Source organism: Oncorhynchus nerka, linkage group LG23, assembly GCF_034236695.1.
Source record: "Oncorhynchus nerka isolate Pitt River linkage group LG23, Oner_Uvic_2.0, whole genome shotgun sequence".
Taxonomy (NCBI): Eukaryota; Metazoa; Chordata; class Actinopteri; order Salmoniformes; family Salmonidae; genus Oncorhynchus; species Oncorhynchus nerka.
The window spans coordinates 48,618,310-48,631,417 of NC_088418.1; the positions used below are offsets into that span (position 1 = coordinate 48,618,310).

At 42.9% G+C, this 13,108-nt stretch overlaps 1 long non-coding RNA gene and 1 other non-coding gene across 2 annotated transcripts in view; both read right to left on the reverse strand.

Moving 5' to 3' along the window:
• Nucleotides 1-13,079, reverse strand: part of LOC135563969 (uncharacterized) — a 52,197-nt gene extending 39,118 nt beyond the window's left edge. Inside the window, exons 1-2 of the long non-coding RNA XR_010460726.1 lie at nt 10,849-13,079; nt 10,201-10,365 (exon numbers count right to left, since the gene is read on the reverse strand). This is a non-coding gene — a long non-coding RNA (uncharacterized LOC135563969). The remainder of the gene's footprint in view (nt 1-10,200; nt 10,366-10,848) is intronic.
• Nucleotides 12,966-13,095, reverse strand: LOC115107230 (small Cajal body-specific RNA 14). Its single transcript, XR_003860169.1, has one exon. It is a non-coding gene; the product is annotated as a small Cajal body-specific RNA 14 (non-coding RNA).
• Between the last annotated feature and the right edge of the window lie 13 nt (nt 13,096-13,108).

Here is a 13,108-nt window from a genome sequence, read left to right on the forward strand (position 1 = left end):
CAGTGGTTTACTGTTTTAATGAATCACTAGAGCCATACCATTTGGATGGGGGCGAAAGCACGACACAATGAAACGGACATTCGGAATATGAATAAATGGGTTTATTAATTAGAAGAGTTTGAAGAGTGTATGGGTCATATGAGACTCCTTCTGTTAACCCGAGCCAACCCCAGATTTTCTGCAATTATCCACTTTTCGGATTCACATTGTAATATGACAAATCCTAAGAACACTGAACGTCCGAGAATGTAGAAGCTCACGTTCCTCTTGAATAGAGCTCCCATGATTCCCTACTGTACAATGTGTACAATATAATATAATAGGTCATTTATTTTCCATTTAATTAGAACAGAAATACGTCTTCTCCATTTTCCCCAACCCCGGGAGCATGATGGACATGCATTTCTATTCTACGTAATATTTCTGACGGTTCTGTTCCGTAACATCCTGTAATAAGCTCCTGAGCACGACCCTAGATCTTCCTCTCAGACGAGGTGGACGTGGGCCACGTCTCACATGTGTTTCAAGGACCAGTGTTGGAACCTCTCTCTCGGTCTCTGCAGCGTTGTTTGATGTTTTGGTAGGGCACGCCTCTCTAAACTGGTTCTTCTCTTCCTTTGACATTTCTAAATTCTACCTTTACGCTCATTTATCCAGTATGCTTCAAGACACTGTGAAGGAATGACAATATCTGAATGATGTTCTGACAAAGGACAGGAGTTACATCAACACTCAGATACCTAGTGCCTTTTACAGCATTAGTGGTTAACTTCACTTCTGAAAATGAAGGAAACTCCTTTCTAATAACAGGTGTTTTAGTACATGGCACCTATACATGTTAATCTACACTGTAGCCAGGGGAACAACTTTGGTTTTAGAATGGGGAGGGGGGGGGGATATTATTATAATAATTTGCACTACCCTCTGTAGTGCCTTGTGGTCAGAGGCTGAGCAGTTTCCATACCAGGCAGTCATGGGTTAACAGAGAGTACAGGAGGGGACTGAGCACGCACAACTGAGGGGCCCCTGTGTTGAGGATCAGTGTGGCAGATGTGTTATTACCTGCCCTTACCACCTGGGAGGTGTTTAGACCCAGGGTCCTTAGCTTAGTGATGAGCTTTGAGGGCACTATGGTGTTGAACACTGAGCTGTAGTCAAGGAATAGCATTCTCACGTAGGTGTTCCTTTTGTCCATTTGGGAAAGGGCAGTGTGGAGTGCAATAGAGATGGACTCTCTGTGGATCTGCTGGGGCGATACGCAAATTGGAGTGGGTCTAGGGTTTCTGGGATAATGGTGTTGTGATCCAGCCTTTCAAAGCACTTCATGGTTACAGACGTGAGTGCTATGGGTTTGTAGTCATTTAGGCAAGTTACCTTAGTGTTATTGGGCAAAGGGTGTATGCGGGTCTGCTTGAAACATGTTGCTATTACAGACTGAGTCAGGGACAGTTTGAAAATGTCAGTGAAGACACTTGCCAGTTGGTCAGCGCCATGCTCGGAGTACACGTCCTGGTAATCCGTCTGGCCCTGCAGCCTTGTGAATGTTTTGGGGCGGCAGCGTAGCCTAGTGGTTAGAGTGTTGGACTAGCAAACGAAATGTTGCAAGTTCAAATCCCCGAGCTGACAAGGTACAAATCTGTCGTTCTGCCCCTGAACAAGGCAGTTAACCCACTGTTCCTAGGCCGTCATTGAAAATAAGAATTGGTTCTTTAACTGACTTGTCTTACATTGGCTATGGAGTGTGATCACACAGTCGTCCGGAACAGCTGATGCTTCAGTGTTGCTTGCCTCGAAGTGAGCACAGAAGTAATTTAGCTCATCTGGTAGGCCCGTGTCACTGGGCAGCTCTCAGCTGTGCTTTGTAGTCTAATAGTTTGCATACCCTGCCACATCTGATGAGCGTCAGAGCCGGTGTAGTACAATTCAATCTTAGTCCTGTATTGACGCTTTGCCTGTTTGATGGTTCGTTTGAGGACATAGAGGGATTTCTTATAAGCGTCCAGGTTAGAGTCCCGCTCCTTGATAGCGGCAGCTACGGTCACTGTGAGGACGACGTCATTGATGAATTTATTTATGAAGCCAGTGACAGATGTGATGTACTCCTCAATGCCATTGGAAGAATCCCCGAACATATTCCAGTCCTTTAGCTCAGTGCAAATGTTGCTTGTAATCCATGGCTTCTGGTTGGGGTATGTACGTACGGTCACTGTGAGGACGACGTCATTGATGAATTTATTTATGAAGCCAGTGACTGATGTGATGTACTCCTCAATGCCATTGGAAGAATCTCCGAACATATTCCAGTCCTGTAGCTTATCATCTAAGACATCTGACCACTTATATATTGACCGAGTCACTGGTGCTTCCTGCTTTAGTGTTTGCTTATAAGCAGGAATCAGGAGGATAGAATTATGGTCAGATTTGCCAAATGGAGGGCGAGGGAGAGCTTTGTAAGCATCTCTGTGTGTGGAGTAAAGGTGGAGTAAAAGAGTATTTTTTTCCCTCTGGTTGCACATTTAACATGCTGGTAGAAATGAGGTAAAACAGATTTAAGTTTCCCTGCAATAAAGTCCCCAGCCACTAGGAGCGCCACCTTAATGACCGTTTTCCTGTTTGCTTATGGCCTTATACAGCTCATTGAGTGTGGACTTAGTGCCAGCATTGGTTTGCGGTGGAAGATAGACAGCGACGAAAAAATATGAAAATATAGATGATAACTCTCTTGGTAAATAGTGTGGTCTACAGAGTACCTCACAATAAACTGTAGACCACATTGAGGTACTCTGTAGACCACACTATTTACCATGAGTTTTCATCTATATTTCAGGAGACTTGGTCTACCATTGACATTGTGGCCTGTAAAGGTCGGCAAAATGTGTGTGTTTGTGTACAAGACCTCCTTCCCACCGAATACTTCAGGGTTCGATAGCTCAGATCACTCTCTGGCGCTCCACAGGCATACAAATGTAAACACTCAAATCTGAAAGGTCTTCATTTCCCTAAGGCAACTGAGGAGCAAGACGGATGGAGAAAAAGAGCACACACTCGCTCACAAACACAGACGTAAGTAACACCGGTCCAGACGCCTGGGGCCCTCAGCTGGATGAGGAAATGTCTCCCACATTTCCAAATCAACTCCACCTGTTCCTGTTGTTCTATTCTCTCCAAGCTATAAACACAACACTACCAAGTCAGCAGGAATGTACAGGCAGTGTGCCACCTTAGTAATCAACAACATTTTATGGCAAAGTATAGGATAATGAAGCTAATGCCTCCAAATGCTCCTAAGTGATTTCACCATCAACAGGATAGTGTATAGGTTATTCATGCTAAAAGAAGCCAGGAAATGACAAGACGATCATCTGTTTGGATGAGCGGCAAGAAGCAGACATCATTGGATGGAGAAAAGGGCAAGGATTCAGAAGACCGACTCAGAGGAAGGAATCACAGGCTGTAGTAAGGGAGAAGAGACTCCACTAAACCAGTTAATCATACACAACTTACACATAACTTTGACCCCTCATCCGTGGACCAGAAGGGATTTGGTGATCTGCAGTGCCAGAGCTTGGAATGAACTAAACGACTAGAACTGATACCCCAGAATATGCAGCCAACTGCTTTACACCAGGAAAGAGACAATCAAAACATTGAGGTTGGAAGAGTAAGAAGGCAATGCTTCATGACAGATATTACTGTCAATAGAGCATCTTTATTTCATAGAATTATGGGGTATTAGTCATTTGACGGATGGGGAAAATCCTTGTTCGGGAGCCAACCATTTGTTAATCAGCTGTGTGTGTGTGTGTGTGTGTATATATATATACACCCAGAAGATTTGTAATACACACGGAAATATGTGCTTACTCGACTACGAACCAAACATAGGGACATAGGACTCGCAAGTGAGTAACTCCAAGTTAATCCACAAAATATAGGGGGCATAGAAAATGACCCGCTGTTTGGAGAAGCTATTGAATATGTAACAATTATTTAGCCTGCCTGCATCTCCTCTGGCTGGGGAGAACATGCTCTCCACTTTTCAACCACTCCATTTTCAATTAGCCTCCTTTTATTCAGGTAATTTGTTATGGGACCGTTTGTGCGTCCCAAATGGCACCCTATTAAATACATCAGAGCCCTATAGGCTGTGGTCAAAGGTAGTGGACTATTTAGGGAACAGCGTGCCATTTGTGATGCAGCAGTGACTGTCTGGGACTGGGGCGAGGAGCAGGAATGTGGAGTACAAGGATGAAAAGATTACTAGCAGTGGTGTATAGTACCTAAGTAGAAATACTTTAAAGTACTACTTAAGTAGTTTTTGCGGATATCTGTACGTTACTATTTATATTTTTGCCAACTTTTACTTTACTACATTCCTAAAGAAAATTATGTACTTTTTACTCCATACCTTTTCCCTGACACCCAAAAGTACTCGTTACATTTTGACAGGGAAATGGTCAAAGTCACACACTTATCAAGAGAACATCCCTGGTCAACCCTACTGCGTCTGATCTGGCAGACTCACTAAACACAAATGCTTTGTTTGTAAAGTGTGTTGGAGTGTGCCCCTGGCTATCTGTCAATAAACAAACAAAAAGACAATTGTGCCATCTGGTTTGCTTAATATACAGAATTTTAAATGGTTTAAACTTATACTTTTTAGCAGTTCCATTTACTTTTGATACTTACAGTGCCTTGCAAAAGTATTCACACCCTTGGATTTTTTGCTATTTTGTTTAATTACAACCTGTAATTTAAATGGATTTGATTTGGATTTCATGTAAATGGACATATACAAAATAGTCCAATTTGATGAAGTGAAATGAAAAAAAAAAAAAAAACGTATTTCCAAAAATTAAAAATGGAAAAGTGGTGCGTGCATATGTATACACCCCATTTGCTATGAAGCCCCTAAATATGATCTGGTGCAACCAAATACATTTAGAAGTCACATAATTAGTTAGATCGTACACAGGTGGACATTATTTAAGTGTCACATTATCTGTCACATGATCTCAGTGTATATATACAGTTGAAGTCGGAAATTTACATACACCTTAGCCAAATACATTTAAACACAATTCCTGACATTTAAACCTAGCAGAAATTCCCTGTCTTAGGTCAGTTAGGATCACCACTTTATTTTAAGAATGTGAAATGTCAGAATAATAGTAGAGAATTATTTATTTAAGCTTTTATTTCTTTCATTACATTCCCAGTGGGTCAGACGTTTACATACCGTCAATTAGTGTTTGGTAGCATTGCCTTAAATTGGTTAACTTGGGTCAAACGTTTCAGGTAGCCTTCCGCAAGCTTCCCACAATAAGTTGGGTGAATTTTGGCCAATTCATCCTGACAGAGCTGGTGTAACTGAGTCAGGTGTATAGGCCTCCTTGCTCGCACACGCTTTTTCAGTTCTGCCCACAAATTTTCTATAGGATTGAGGTCAGGGCTTTGTGATGGCCACTCCAATACCTCGACTTTGTTGTCCTTGAGCCATTTTGCCACAACTTTGGAAGTATACTTGGGGTCATTATCCATTTGGAAGACCCATTTGCGACCAAGCTTTAACTTCTGACTGATGTCTTGAGATGTTGCTTCAATATATCCACATCATTTTCCGTCCTCATGATGCCATCTATTTTGTGAAGTGCACCACCCCCTCCTGCAGCAAAGCCCCACAATATGATGCTGCCATCCCCGTGCTTCACGGTTGGAATGGTGTTCTTTGACTTGCAAGCCTCCCCCTTTTTCCTACAAACATAACGATGGTCATTATGGCCAAACAGTTTTATATTTGTTTCATCAGACATTTCTCCAAAAAGTACAATCTTTGTCCCCATGCACAGTTGCAAACCATAGTCTGGATTTTTTTGTGGTGGTTTTGGAGCAGTGGCTTCTTCCTTGCTGAGTGGCCTTTCAGGTTATGTCGATATAGGACTCATTTTACTGTGGATATAGATACTTTTGTACCATTTTCATTTTCCTCCAGCATCTTCACAAGATCCTTTGCTGTTGTTCTGGGATTGATATGCACTTTTCGCACCAAAGTCTCCTTCCTGAGTGGTATGACGGCTGTGTGGTCCCATGGTGTTTATATTGTTTGTACAGACGAACGTGGTACCTTCAGGCATTTGGAAAGTGCTCCCATGGATGAACCAGACTTGTGGAGGTCTTGGCTGATTTATTTTTATTGGATTTTCACATGATGTCAAGCATAGAGGCACTGAGTTTAAAAGTAGGCCTTGAAATACATCCACAGGTACACCTCCAATTGACTCAAATTATGTAAATTAGCCTATCAGAAGCTTCTAAAGCCATTACATCATTTCTGTAATTTTCCCAGCTCTTTAAAGGCAAAGCCAACTTGGTGTATGTAAACGTCTGACCCACTGGAATTGTGATACAGTGAATTATAAGTGAAATAATCTGATTGTAAATAATTGTTGTAAAAATGACTTGTGTCATGCACAAAGTAGATGTCCTAACCGACTTGCCAAACTTCCGACTTCAACTATACACCTGTCCCGAAAGGCCCCAGAGACTGCAACACCACTAAGAAAGGTGCACCACCAAGCAAGAGGCACTATGAAGACCAAGGAGCTCTCCAAACAGATCAGGGACACAGTTGTGGAGAAGTACAGATCACGGTTGGGTTATAAAAAATATCCAAAACTTTGAACATCCCATGAAGCACCATTCAATCCATTATTAAAAAATTAAAAGAATATGGCACCACAACAAACCTGCTAGAGGGCTGCCCACCAAAACTCACGGACCAGCCAAGGAGGGCATTAATCAGAGGCAACTAAGAGACCAAAGATAATCCTGAAGGAGCTGCAAAGCTCCACAGCATAGATTGGAATATCTGTCCATAGAACCACTAAGTCGTATACTCCACAGAGCTTGGCTCAGAAAAAAGCCATTGCTTAAAGAAAATAATAAGCAAACATGTTTGGTGTTCGCCAAAAGGCATGTGGGAGACTCCCCAAACATATGGGAGAAGGTACTCTTGTCAGATGAGAATTAAATTGAGATTTTTGGCCATCATGGAAAAGCTATGTCTGGTTCAAACCCAACACTTCACCCCGAGAAAACCATCCCCACAGTGAAGCATGGTGGTGGCAGCATCATGCTGTGGGGATGTTTTTCAACGGCAGGGACTGTGAAACTGGTCAGAATTGAAGGAATGATGGATGGCGCTAAATCCAGAGAAATTCTTGAGGGAAACCTGTTTCAGTCTTCCAGAGAATTGAGACTGGAACGGAGGTTCACCTTCCAGCAGGACAATGACCTTAGCATACTGCTAAAGCAACACTGATGTGGTTTAAGGGGAAACATTTAAATGTCATGGAATGGCCTAGTCAAAGCCCAGACCTCAATCCATTTAAGAATTTGTTGTATGACTTAAAGATTGCTGTACACCAGCGGAACCCATCCAACTTGAAGCAGCTGGAGCAGTTTTGCCTTGAAACATGGGCAAATATCCCAGTGGCTAGATGTGTCAAGCTTATAGAGACATACTTCAAGAGACCTGCAGCTGTAGTTGCTTCAAAAGGTGGCTCTACAAAGTATTGACTTTGGGGGGGATGAATAGTTATGCATGCTCAAGTTCAGTTTTTTTGTCTTATTTCTTGTTTGTTTCACAATAAAATATATTTTGCATCTTCAAAGTGGTAGGCATGTTGTGTAAATCAAATGATAAAAACCCCCCAAAAATCTATTTTAATTTCCAGGTTTTAAGGCAACAAAATAGGACAAATGCTGCTAACAAGCTCTTATACCGAGGGCTGCTATCAAGCTCTTATACCGAGGGCTGCTAACAAGCTCTTATAGAGAGGGCTGCTAACAAGCCCTTATACAGAGGGCTGCTAACAAGCTCTTATACAGAGGGCTGCTAGCAAATATGTAGGTGATACCATCTCTAACTACTCCAGTTGCAGAGCACCAATGGTTCAGTGTGGTGTTTAACTATTCTTGTGGGGACCAACTGGGGACATTTTGTTAGTCCCCACAGGGTCAAATGCTATTTGTAGGGGGTTTAGGGTAAAGGTTAGTTATGTGTGTGAACCAGATCAGGCTAGCTCTCACAATGGTGATCAATGTCCATATGAGAGAAGAACTCTCAGCAGAATTTCTCCTGCCAGGCTGTGGGATTCTACTGAAGACAACAAGTCATTAATCAATGTGTAATCACCTCTAAATGTGCTCCACTCCACACGGAGGGAACGGTAATGCCTAGCAGACAGACTGAGTCATGATAGGAATGACCACACAGGATGGGGGAGAGAGGGGATAATCAGCGGGGAACCAGCCTGGTGAACAGACTGGACCACCGCAGACCTGGGTTCAAATAGTATTTGCTTTCTTTCAAATATTTTGACTGTCTGATTGAGTATGACTGGAACTCATATGAGCTGGGTGGTGTGGAAGGGAAGCACCCATCACACCTCTACTGATTATACAGCTCACATTACACCTTCCATCAATCTAGGCCTACAGGCTAAAATTGCGGTAGCCGTGGTAAAGACCGGGTGGCGCAATGCAGCATTGTTTTGTTCGGTCAAAAGTTAAAAACATCTAATCAATAAATGATACACACAAAGACGGATCAACTCTAGATTTGTAGTACCGTTTCAAAGATATTGTCTACCATGAACTAGCATCTTGTCTTTGTTGTTTGAGCTTCTCTCTCCAGGACAGAGTGGTGGAGTACAGCAAACTACAGGAGGTAGGGCCGTTGAAAAGCTGCAGGAGGTAGGGCCAATGCAGAGCCGCAGGAGGTAGGACCGATGAAGAGCAGCAGTATTGTGCTCAGTCTTTTTATATGGAATAAATAATCGAATGGAACCTTGTCGTCGGTCAGTGCTATCCTTTCAAGACTGAGGCCCTAGGTCTCTTTCTTACAGGTGGGGTTTGAACTTTTGGGACTATTCTATTGCTGCCACTGTGCAAGGTAAGTTCAATCAAGCCTTGATAAAGTATTTGAAAACAAATAGTATATGAACCCCAGGTCTGTGGACCACATAAGTCTTTGGTCATAAGCTGCAGGACTGGACAGACCAAAGTCAAATATACATGTAGCTTATTATGGTAGAGATGAGAAGTGTTGGGCATGTGTACAGCTAGGAACATATACATGACGAATACAGTACAAATACAATATATACTGCTAAAAAAAAGGGAACACTTAAACAACACAATGTAACTCCAAGTCAATCACACTTCTGTGAAATCAAACTGTCCACTTAGGAAGCAACACTGATTGACAATAAATTGCACATGCTGTTGTGCAAATGGAATAGACAACAGGTGGAAATTATAGGCAATTAGCAAGACACCCCCAATAAAGGAGTGGTTCTGCAGGTGGTGACCACAGACCACTTCTCAGTTCCTATGCTTCCTGGCTGATGTTTTGGTCACTTTTGAATGCTGGCGGTGCTTTCACTTTAGTGGTAGCATGAGACGGGGTCTACAACCCACACAAGTGGCTCAGGTAGTGCAGCTCATCCAGGATGGAACATCAATGCGAGCTGTGGCAAGAAGGTTTGCTGTGTCTGTCAGCGTAGTGTCCAGAGCATGGAGGCGCTACCAGGAGACAGGCCAGTACATCAGGAGACGTGGAGGAGGCCGTAGGAGGGCAACAACCCAGCAGCAGGACCGCTACCTCCGCCTTTGTGCAAGGAGCACTGCCAGAGCCCTGCAAAATGACCTCCAGCAAGCCACAAATGTGCGTGTCTGCTCAAACGGTCAGAAACAGACTCCATGAGGGTGGTAGAGGGCTCGACGTCCACAGGTGGGGGTTGTGCTTACAGCCCAACACCGTGCAGGACTTCTGGCATTTGCCAGAGAACACCAAGATTTGCAAATTCACCATCTCATCAGGAGCATGCCCAGGCGTTGTAGGGAGGCCACACACACTACTGAGCCTCATTTAGACTTGTTTTAAGTACATTACATCAAAGTTGGATCAGCCTGTAGTGTGGTTTTCCACTTTAATTTTGAGAGTGACTCCGAATCCAGACCTCCATGGGTTGATAATTTTCATTTCCATTGATCATTTTTGTGTGATTTTGTTGTCAGCACATTCAACTATGTAAAGAAAAACGTATTTAATAAGAATAACCCTAACACATGTACACACTGAGTGTACAAAACATTAAGAACACCTTCCTAATATCGAGTTGCACCTCCACTCACTTGTGTGCTCAGAACAGCCTCAATGTGTCAGGGCATGGACTCCACAAGGTGTTTCAAGTGTTCCGCAGGGATGCTGGCCCATGTTGACTCTAATGCTTTCCACAGTTGTGTCAAGTTGGCTGGATATCCTTTGGGTGGTGGACCATTCTTGATAAACACAGGAAACTGTTGAGTGTGAAAAAACCAATAGCGTTGCAGTTCTTGACATAAACCGGTGCATCTGGCACCCAGTTCAAAAGCATTTACGTCTTTTGTATTGCCCATTCACCCTCCATTCACAAACACAATCCATGTCTCAAGGCTTAAATATCCTTCTTTAACCTGTCTCCTCCCTTTCATCTGCACTGGTTTGAGTGGATTTAACAAGTAACATCAATAAGGGATCATAGCCTTCACCTGGGCAGTCTATGTCATGGAAAGAGCAGGTGTTCTTAATGTTTTGTCTTCCAAATCCTGTCCAAACTAGCATTAATCCATATTTCCAACTCCACGCAATGGTGGAACTGGTTGTTTGTTGTACATGCATATTTTTACAGTAAAAGAAAAGCACTACATGGGAGTATAAGAGGCATTGGCAAATTCCCAAGACAGAAAAACATACTAATTTGCTATATGTTTATTATGAGTCAAGTAATGAGAGAAACTCACATCCCCAGTATAGAGCCACCTCTGGGAATTGTAGGAAATCCATGATGTCATTCAAGACCACCATTTTCTCCCAGAAGACCACGTTCTTCATTGTTGGAGGACAGCTAGCTATAATCTGAGGCCCCCTGGAAAGATGCAGTTATAAAACATGTGTTCAAGCTATAAGTGAAACCCCGTGGTGTTGTTTCCCATGTTAACCGTGCCACAAACATTCTGTTTATTTGGAGTGGTAAACAGCTATAGATCCAGTTTCTCAAAGTTGGTTTTAAAGTATGGGAGAGTTAAACAGTCCGCCTTCCATAGGGGAATAGTTTAAAATCAGATTCTCTTAAAAGGGAGAACGTTTTTATGAGATTTCTTTTAACACAATCGCTAAACGACACAATGTTCTTGGACTGTGTTGCGTTAAAGATGGCCAAATCCAAATTAGCAGCCTATCCAAATCATGATTTATGAGCATCTGGCTAATCAGATCCAATCTGCTTGATAAAAGACAGAGCTTGTGAATCTTATGTATAAAAAAATACCCCTAATGATCAAATCCCGAAGATAATGAATTTGTGTGTTTGTGTGTGTGCAACATGAGTGTGTATGCGTGTATGTGAATGCGTGAGAGAAAGAAAAGTTACAGGCCTTACAACACGCAATGTGTGACACGCGTGACAGCGCCATGGGAGAATCCCTCAGGCTGAGGTCAAACGCAGACCACAGAAACAGGACTTCTCTCATTAGTGGTTGATCCTAAACACATAGCATTAGCAGTTAGCCTACAAGTCAGATGAGTGCTGATGAAATTAGTCCGATTATGATCATGGCGATGAATAGTGACACCCACACAGAATGGGTCACGTGTGTTTGGCCCACTTTGCCTTACAAGAGGCTGTCACAATGTGCTGGCGTCTGCGTTAGCCTAGATCCCTCTACCGTGACCACTGTCCCTCACCCGAAACCACTCTGGATTATGCGGCTCCTGCTTTTCCCCCCAATAACTATTCTAGAATTGCCGGCTACTGCAAACCAAAGCTGACCTTATCACCACAGCCATAGTTACGGAATAATGAAATGACTAGGATCTTTCTAGGGAGAGAGAAGAAACTGTTACAGACTAACTACCCTGAATGCTTTCTGCCAGCCTTCATATTTTGAAACCATTTGGAATGGAGGCCCGAGAAAAAGATCCCAGAAGTGATTTTAGGGTTCTAAGTTATTGCCTTTGTTCTTGATATAAGACCTAAATTCTTGATCTCGACAATACTAGTCATAGCCAAAAATCTGGAATGGCTAGGGATCTTTTAAAAAACAACTTTTTCTTCCTTCCCAACTTGCACCCGGCAAATCAAAGTTGTTGGATAACTAGCAAGTAATATACTGGTTCATAAAGAAGTGATTAATCCAACACATTCTCAGTAGGAATCTGGCACTTCGGCAAAAGCGTAACCTGTTTTCAAAATCTATGCATTTCAGTCACCACCAGACGACATTGATCATGTAACACTAACAAACCTCACGTCAGATCTCGTCAGTTGGCGAGAAATGATTGATAGATTAGCGCTAACCTACAGGCTTCATGATGTTATTGTAGGGCCCAGAGTGGATTCAGAGTGGACTGATATTGCTAATATTGTTCTTGATCAATGTTTTGTTGTTCCATACCTCAATATCCCAGAGGTGGTGTCAGCATTCATTGATCACTTTAATTATCAGTTGCACTTGTCCTAGATGTAAATAACATGCTCTAATCCGACTTTCAATGCAGTCAGTTCATTATGGACAATCATGCAGGTTGGACATACATCCCTGTCTAAATGAACCGCATTCAATAAAACCTGTTTTTGACAGCACTGTATACACACACACACACGATGCTTAAGGATGACTTATTGGGTGGGTCGTAGGTCCGTCCGCAGCATGCTCAGCAAATCAGTCCCAGATGCCCCCACCGCTGCCTGCTGCCCCTGCATTCCTCCCAAACAAGCCTGTTACACAGCCTCCCAAAACACCACAACAGCCCTGCTCTGGATCAACAGACGGAACCAGCTAAAGAACAACCCCACAACAGCACTCACAAACTAGGCCAGAGAGACAGCGAATCATGCTCTACCAACCAAGCCATAGAATGTGTATGGAACCATCGCACAGGGAGCCTAATAACTTGCTAGGCCCTGTCGGTGAGCACCAGTATCACTATGTGTGGTGTCATGGTCAACAGTACACTGCTCAGTACTGCAATTTTAACAGAACAACCACACTCTCTACAGAC